A 9,148-nucleotide genomic window follows, 5' to 3' on the forward strand; every position below is an offset into this window, starting at 1 on the left:
TTAGACCTCAGCCTGACTGTTCACTGGTGGGGTAGACTATTGATCTGGTGACCTTTGTACCGATACACTGTGCCTTTTTGACCTATGCCTAGTAATCGGGGGTAAAGAAAGGAACACTGCTTGTCCGTCTATCAGATCCCTGGATTGATTAAGTCTACGACCTCTAACCCAGAGTGCTTGGGGAATATCTGCCTGGTCAGATGCAATTGTGCTAAACTACCTTGCAAAAAGATAAATAAAGCATAATAAAGACAACACACACAGTTGGCAAACACAAGCTGAAAGAACTGTTCTCGACCACTGATCACTGTTCCCAAATCACTGCCCCAAATCTAAATCTGATACCCGCAGGTAAAACTGATTTCCAAATACTGATGCTGATGCCCGTAGGCCTGATACCCAGACTTGCAAACTGATACATGCATTCCTGTAGAGACGCACTCTAAAAGTACATAGCAAGCGAGTGAGAGCCAAAACACCCCTATGGAGGGGTAGGGTTTCCTTGTCCTAGTTTCGTCAAGAACTAGGGTTTCACTACGCACGCAGCGGTTTCAAACAACCTATAATCGGGTAAGCAACCCGTCCTAGTTTGGAATGGTCACTACAGTTTCCGATACGCACTAGGTTAAATGGTCAAAAAGGATGCCCCGGTAAAAATCGGGGTTTGTGTTCCCGTCGTGGCAGAGCCCGCAACTGGTCAGCCTTATGGCACGCTTCTCAAAGCAAGCCTCCGGGAAACCGTTCAGGAATAGCATAGGGCAAACACGGTGTCCTAGGCGCACTAATGCAAATGCAATGCAAAGAGATACATAAGTGTAATCAAAACAATATATCATGAGTTCGAGTCAAGTTCTCTAAATCCCCAGCAGAGTCACCCGAAACTGTAGACATGCCCGAACGTACCGGGCTTCACGCGCGAAATGGCATGAGAAATCCGGTTTGTTAATTGGACTACTACAGTTCGGACTCAATGTCACAGTTCTTAATCTAGTCTCGCAAAGTGCAATGCAAGACCGATAAATCACCAAAGAGTCCAAATTCAGCAAATCGTTTTGGAAAACTAATTTTTGTAAAGAAGTGCCAAACATGAACTGTTTTGCCAGATACAGAGTCGCCACCTAAATGTTTTATTTTGGGGGAAATTTGGGAAACCCTGACTCGTGCCTAAGGCCACGTGTCCGTCATCACCAAAGTTGCCTTAGCTCGGGAACTTGGGTACGAGAAGGGAAGGTCATGCAATGAGAACCCCCGCTCGCCCGATCAAAGATCGGCCTTTACTAACATGATATCTTGTTTTTTAAAACACATGCATTCTTATTCCAGTTTATTAGCTAGCTTACTACATGATGCACACATCTTACAAGTATAGGCTAGATCGCCTAAATTGGAACAAAATATCTCATGTTTGTTTGCTTGAAAATGGTTTGAAGGTGCTACTCACAACTAGGCTAAGACGTTGATTTGCCACCCTCAGGTGGGCTTAAGAAAACATGATTATGCCACTCTCAATTGGGCTTAAAAACTCGTATTTCGATGAATTGTTCCAATTCAAGTAATCTAACCTTCACCCACAGGCATTCAGGTAGTAATATCACATAAGCAAATAGCCTCATGACAAGCATGCTGTCATGGCAACACTCACACACATGCAAAGATGCTAAAGCAAAAACACTCACCGAGTACTCCGAGCCAAAACAGAAACTAGTTAGTAATCAATGCATGATCCTAGTTCATGTTAAGATGGCTAATGCAACACATGCAAAACGCAACGAAGATAGGCTATGCTATTCTAAGATGGCATATATATGCAACACTCGATACATGTATTCAAATAGGAATTAAATACAATGCAATTAGTATGATGCGCCAAGCCCGGTGCATGCAAGACAAATGAACGGATGCAAACATGCGAAACATAAGTATGCTAATTGAAACATTCCCTAAACTAACCATCAAAAGTAGGTAAGTAAAAGGGAGAAAGACGTGAGGTTGGAAGACATTCACTCACTCACGCACACTTATCACAAAATTCGCCCTCTCGACGGAGGATCCGAATAAATAATACAAACCTTCTAAATAATCAACTATCCTAGCTAATTAATTATTACAAAACTCTTAACTAATTAAGCAAATTAATTAAGTTACAAAACAGTTAAAGTGGCCTCAAGAGGAGAGACAAATGCATGCTCGATCGGCTTCGCTTGGAAATCCGTTGCCATGCACCATGTTGCCTCTGTTTGCACACTTATGCTCCTCTTAAAACTATGCCATCTTTTGTGATCCTTCTGACCTGCCTCAAGGACATTCTGAGAGGCCATCGGCCAAATGGTATGGCCATCGGCCAAGGGAAATGGGCTATCGACCACTTATGAATCCATCGACCAAATATTGTTAGTCGATCAGCACTGAAGATAGCCGATCGGCCATCTCTTCCTGCAAACTGCTCCTTTTGCTGCAGCAGAGGACAAATAGAGGCATGGAAATACATTTGCAAGAAAATGTTTGCAACTACACACCTTATCATGTTTAAGACTCAAAGGTGTGTAGCGCTTGACCCTCGGGCCACCAATCACGCATTCCAATGCATGATGGCCAAAGGAGCCAAGTGTGTAAATCAATATGGAATGAATGCACAAAAACATAAGAATGCCTCACACTCTATCATGTTGGATCAAGAGTATTGGCGACCGAGGATTGAAGCATGTTTCGTCACTTCAAGTACGAAACGTCCCTCAATCCTCGTGTTTGGTTTGACACCCCAAACCAAACACAATGCAATGCATGCAAGATGGAAAAGCTATGCAATACGACTCAAACATGCACACAATGCTAAGGTGACAAGCATGCCCAATGCAATGCAACCTAAACAAGCATGTGACAAAACGTAAAGTAGTAAGCATGCAAAATGCAACCTAAATATACAAACATGAAAACTAGCAAGCATGCAACGACATGCAACATGTCAAACATGCAACAACATGCAAAGATGGACTTAAACCAAAATGGGCAAACCTCAGCCATGCCGAAATTAGTGGTCAAAGTGATGAATTGATGACATGAAATGCAAGGCAAGCATGCATGCCAATTGGCCCAAGAATTAAGGCACAAAGACACAACTCTCAAACATGAGCAAGGAGTGACAATCATGATAATGTGGCAATGAGGTAAGCTCTGAAATCATGTATGGAGCGATGCCAAATCAACCAAACAAAGCAAGTATAGCATGCAAGAAAGCTCAAAGCTTGAAGATAACAAAAGGACTCACACCAAGGCTATGAAAAACATGAAGCAAATGGCCTAAGAGAACCAAAATAGTCCTTAAGCATACCAAAGTGAATCTAAAACATGCATGGACCAAAGCCAAAAGAAGCTAGAACAAAAGTCCAAAAGGCATGAGGCATGCAAAGCTAACAAGGGGTGTTACACTACACCTATTACAACCAAGCATGGCATGACTTAACCAATGAAAATCAGAGTTATGGCATGTCAAAATATGCCCAAAAACTCACTGAGATGGCATCCCAAAGACCTAAGCATAGAGGCACACACAATGGTCCATTCTTGAGGCACAAAACATCAACCTCTCAACACATGGAAAAGGTGATAAATGTAAACGTATGACCACATTTCACGAACTGAAATAACATTTCAAATGATGCCAAATCATGAAAATGGTCCAAGTAATGCATGCTAATGACTTGGACACTCAAAGCTAACAAACTAGATTGAACCATGGCTATACAAAACAAAACAATGTATGCATGACCAAGACAACATGAAATAGAGCTTAAGCATGGTAAAACAAGGCTAAAAGCTTCTTTGGGTTGAGCCAAAACATGCAAGAATGATGTGCCAAACATAAGATGCATGTTATGCTAACATGCAAGATTACTCTACAAGTGTGTGAAGCATGCAAGATGCTATCAAACCAACTTAAATCAGAGTTGAGGCATGCTAAAATAACACCAAAAAGTTACTGAAATGGAGCCAAAACATGCTAAGCAAACATGCTACTCTTATGAGCCATTAATGCAAGCAAATGAGACACAAGGAGAGGGGGGTGTCCCTCTTCTATTCATGATTCCAAAACCACCTCTCCACCACTGAAAATCCTTGGGATTTCAGTGGTGAGAAGGTCAAAACAAGATAGTTCCAAAGCTCAAAAGGAAAGGTACAAAACAAGGTTAAACAAGGCCTAAGAGGCGCTAAACAACCCCCAACACAAAAGTGACCTTAAAAAATCATCACAAGTATGCAAAATTAGAACTTTTTATAGCTTAGAGCTAAGCCTAAAATAGCATGCAAGTATGACCAAAAGCTTAAGCAAAAATGGGGTATCAAAATGTAGAATCTCACCCTTGAAGAACACGTTCAAGAACACAACTCCAGCACTCTCGTCTGATCAAAATCAGTCCAAGAACTCCAAAACCAACTCCTAAGGACCTCAGCAACCGAAGGATGGTGTTCTAGTAGGTGTTTGTGTGCAATAGTGTGAAGAATCTACACTTTTGGGCACAAACAAGGGCTACACAAGAGAGAGAGGTAAAATATAGAGAGAGAGATATAGAACTTGTATCTCAGATTTCTTCAACCTTTGGAAAGGGAGGAGGGGCTCCCTTTTTATAGAATTTCAATTCTCAAGCTTGTTGAACAAGCTTGCGTCTTGAAACAAATCCCTCCATACACGTGTATGGAGGATCAAAATTGTGCATACCAGCTGTCATAGCTGGCACCAAAATATTTACAAAAGCAGGTGGAAAGGTCCAGGCTCAAAAATATGGCCGATTGACCAAAAAGAGTGTCGATCGGCCAAAAAGAGTGCCGATCGGCCAACACTTATGGTCGATGGCAAGGAAATAAGTCCGATGGCACAAGGCTTCAGCCGATGGGTATTGGGGATGGCCAACAAGCCACCCCCTTCCCTCAGAAGCAAAACCACAAGTCCTTGGTCCATAACCAAGCACAAAACAGTCAAGTTGAGAGATCCTAAGGCAAGGCACGCAACTGAAACCTTCGGGAACTCAAAACGAACACGAACATGGCTGATCATTGAGTATTCAAACGATGACGTCCAAGTCTTGAGGACGGTGAAAAATGGAGTGTCTACAGGATTCCTAGCTACCATTTCTGCCCAACTAGCTATCAGAGAGGAAGTTAAAGAAAAGCAATTAGAAGATGAATTTCTAAAGAAAGTTGTTGAAGAAATTGACTCTAAACCAAGGCCGGGATTTGTGTATGGGAATGATGTCTTGAAATTTCAGGGTAGGCTTTGTGTACTGGATTGTTCAAAATTATGACTGAAGCTCACAATTCTGAATTTGCCATGCATCCAGGAAACACAAAGATGTACCATGATTTGTAGCTAAGTGTTTACACTACCAACAAGTAAAAGCCAAACATCAACGACCCGCTGGACTGCTTCAATAGCTTCCAATGCCAGAATGGAAATGGGAGCACATTACGATGGACTTTATTGTTGGATTGCGTCGCTCCTCCTGAGGTATGGAGTCTATTTGGGTCATTGTTGATCATTTAACAAAGTTTTCCCAATTTTGCTTGTGAACACTTTTCATAATATAGACAAATTAGCTAACATTTATATAAATGAGATTGTCATATTACACGGTGTGCCAATATCTATTATATCTGTCAAAGATCCTAAGTTCACTTCAAGATTCTGGCAGAGTTTACAATAGGCTCTGGGAACCGAACTGGTTGAGTAGTGCTTACCACCCACAGACATATGGCCAGTTAGAAAGAATGATATAGACCTTGGAAGATATGCTCGGAATGTGTGTATTGGATTTCCAAGGAAATTGGGAGACTTAGCTGCCTCTGGCCAAGTTTGCATACAACAATAGCTATGCTTCTAGCATTGGAATGGCTCTTTATCAAGCTTTGTATGGAAGAAAATGCCGATCTCTGATCTGTTGGGCCGAAGTAAGCGATAGACTGCTATTGGGATCAGAACTTGTGCAAGAAATGGCTGAGAATGTGAAGTTGATACAGCAACGTTTGAAAACTGCACAAAATCGTTAAAAAAGTTATGCGAATGTTCAGAGGAGAGACTGAGAATATGAAGTCGATGATCACGTGTTTATCAAAGTGACTCCAATGAAAGAGCAAACCCGATTTGGGGTTAAAGGTAAATTGGCACTGCGATATATTGGCCCGTATAAAATCATTGAGAAAATAAATCATGTGGCGAATCAAGTGGCCTTACCTCCAGTTATGGAGAATATGCATAATGTTTTTCATGTTTCAATGCTATGGGATTATTTGAGAGATCTGTTACATGTGATTGAGCCAACTCACGTGCTTCTGAAGGATGATTATACTTACGAGGAACGTTTAATCCAAATTGTCAATCGAAGGATCAAAAGACTGAGGAACATAAAAATTTCATTGATGAAAGTAAATTGGAAAAATCATGGAGGGACATATGCAACCTAGGAAACCGAAGAGGACATGATGAAGAGATACCCTGATTTATTTTCTCTAGACCCGACATTCTTCCGAAATGAAGGTAATTCGAGTTTGTTGGACCAAACTCTTTAAGGGGAGAAGACTATAACAACTCTAATTTATGATTAGCCCATGATCCTTGATTAAGACTGCTTAATACATAATTAAGATGAAATTCTATGTTAATTGCATGTGTTATAGGATATTTGTATTTTTATATGTCTATTGTAGAAGGATCTGTCTGTATTTATTTTCACTATGCGAATTGAAGGCCTTATCGGCCACCGAATGCGAAATTGACTAGGTCAACGAGTAATTTCGAATTTTTAGAGCATTATGGTAGTTTTTATTGAAATTCGATTTGGAAAAAATTAATTATAACAAAATAATGCCAGATGGTTAACTTTAACTAAGTTTAATTAAGCTCCCTAATCAATCTTATATAAGGCATATGCAACACTATTCAATCGTCTAATCTTCACCATTTTGAGCATCAAAATGTGAGAGAGAGGGAGAATAAGTGATAGAGCTTGAAACCAAGAGAAAGGAAGAAGAATTGGAAGAATTTGACTGGAGAGCTCAACCAACTTAGCATTTAGAACACAATTGAACACCTAAGGTAAGAATTCAAGCCTTTAGTCTTGAAATTGAGTTAGTTAAATGCATGAATTCATGAGTGTTAAGCTAGGAAATGCAAGAATCAAGCTAAGAGGTACGAAAGAAGATCACAACATACATGTATGCATAAGTCAGGATTTTGAATTTTGATTTCAACAAATTCTTACATGCAAGAGCTTATTTTTGTTCTATTATGGATGCTTATTGTGGTTTTGCACTTAAACACTCCATTTGTCCATGTTTTGGAAGCTAAGATTTCAAGTCATTGTTTGCATGTTATGTTTTCAAAATGTCAAGTTTGCTTTTGGGCTTGATTTTGGTGAAACAACTTTTAGTTCATGAAGACCTACGAGTTTACAAGTGCTTTCTTAAGTTTTGGCCCAAAAGGATGTGTTTTGATACTTTGAACTCAAGTTTTGAAGCTGGGAGTGGAATTTGGAAATTCTAGAATTTGCACTCTTCGCTCAAGCATAGGAAGTTGCGCTCGAGCGAAGAATACGAGCTCCCAGTACTTTTGTAGAGTTTAGGGTTGGCTCAAGTGGCAAAATCTACGCTCGAGCGACCACCCTTATTTTTGATCCTCCGCTCGAGTGTAGTAAGTTGCGCTCGAGCGTAAAATGGGAGCTCCCAGAAGTTTTATAGAGTTTTGCAGACCGTTCGTGCTTAGGAAGTTACGCTCGAGCGAACACCCTGTTTACTCAGTCTTTGGCTCAAGCGACTATTGAGTGGTCATCAGCGTAAAAATCATGCAAGCAACACTTTTTGCAGACCTTGCAGACTGCTCAAGTGACTGAAGTTGCGCTCTAGCAGACTGCCCTGTTTTTGAAAATTTGACTAAGTGTTTCAACTCATATTTTGGCTTCCTCATTGCATCTTAGGCATTCCTAAACCTTAATTAAGACACAATAATAAGGATAAGGATTAGAAACACACCAAGATAGAAAAGAAATGAGTTAAGTATTTTCTAAGCATGTGTTTCAGTGTGTTTCCACTATGTGTTTGTATAAGTCACGCACCATAGATTGTTGATCCGACTGTTCTGACCCTTCTGCTATTGCAGCTATCTATGAGTAACAACTTTATAAAGATATGTTGATTATAAGTATTTTCAGAATGATAAGATATGATCTATTTTGTGAAATGCTATTTTAAGAATCATGAATGAATGTCTATTTTTCTGAAATGTATTTGTGGCATCCTTAGTTCACGTGGCCCTCGCCCGAGGATAACAATACCGTGGTTTAGGGCTGGGTAACGATTTATCCAATTTGCAAAATCTCGCCCAACCCACATACAAATGGGGGTTTCATAGACATAATGCAGGAGGATGCAATTTGGAATATGGCATGTTTGCGGGTTGGGAGTTTAACCCGCACCCAGAAGAACCTATCCACTCTTTATATATATATATATATATATTTATTTATTTATTATTAATCTTAACTGTTGATTTCATTTCTATATCCCACCTAGATATTTTTTCCAAAAACAAAACACCTTTTATTCTTTGAACTTACTCTAGCATTGCATTTGCTAATAGTATTATATCAATTGAAATTGAATAAATATTGATCATATTATTATTGTTTCATAACTAAACTTCTCCCGGATGAAGTGTGATTTGGAATTTTAAATTCCTTAATGAATATGGAGTTCTAGTTTAAGATTTTGAAATATATACTTGTGTTAGTTTATGATTGATTAAGGATTTTGAATGATTTGTTTGAGTTACGAATTGATTTTGTTGTGTTTTTAATTTTATAAATTTTAATTCATTAATTATTAATATTGGAGTATTTTAGAAAATGGGGGGAAAAGGGTTCAAAATAAATATTTACAAAATAGGAAGAAAAAAAAAGGCTCAAAAAATAAAATTTTGAAGAAAAAAATTCAATCTGCAAATCGCCTGCATATCCGCGAATCCTATCCGCACAAACGGCAAACTGCATTGCAGGCCTTTGCAAGTTGACTTTTCCCCAAACTGCATAGATGCGGACGGGTCTAAACCAATCCGTAAACCATCCAAATCCAAACCGTGAACACCCCTACCGTGGTTATGTTCATG

This window comes from Camellia sinensis, chromosome 4 (assembly GCF_055761805.1).
Source record: "Camellia sinensis isolate YWXY chromosome 4, ASM5576180v1, whole genome shotgun sequence".
Lineage (NCBI taxonomy): Eukaryota > Viridiplantae > Streptophyta > Magnoliopsida > Ericales > Theaceae > Camellia > Camellia sinensis.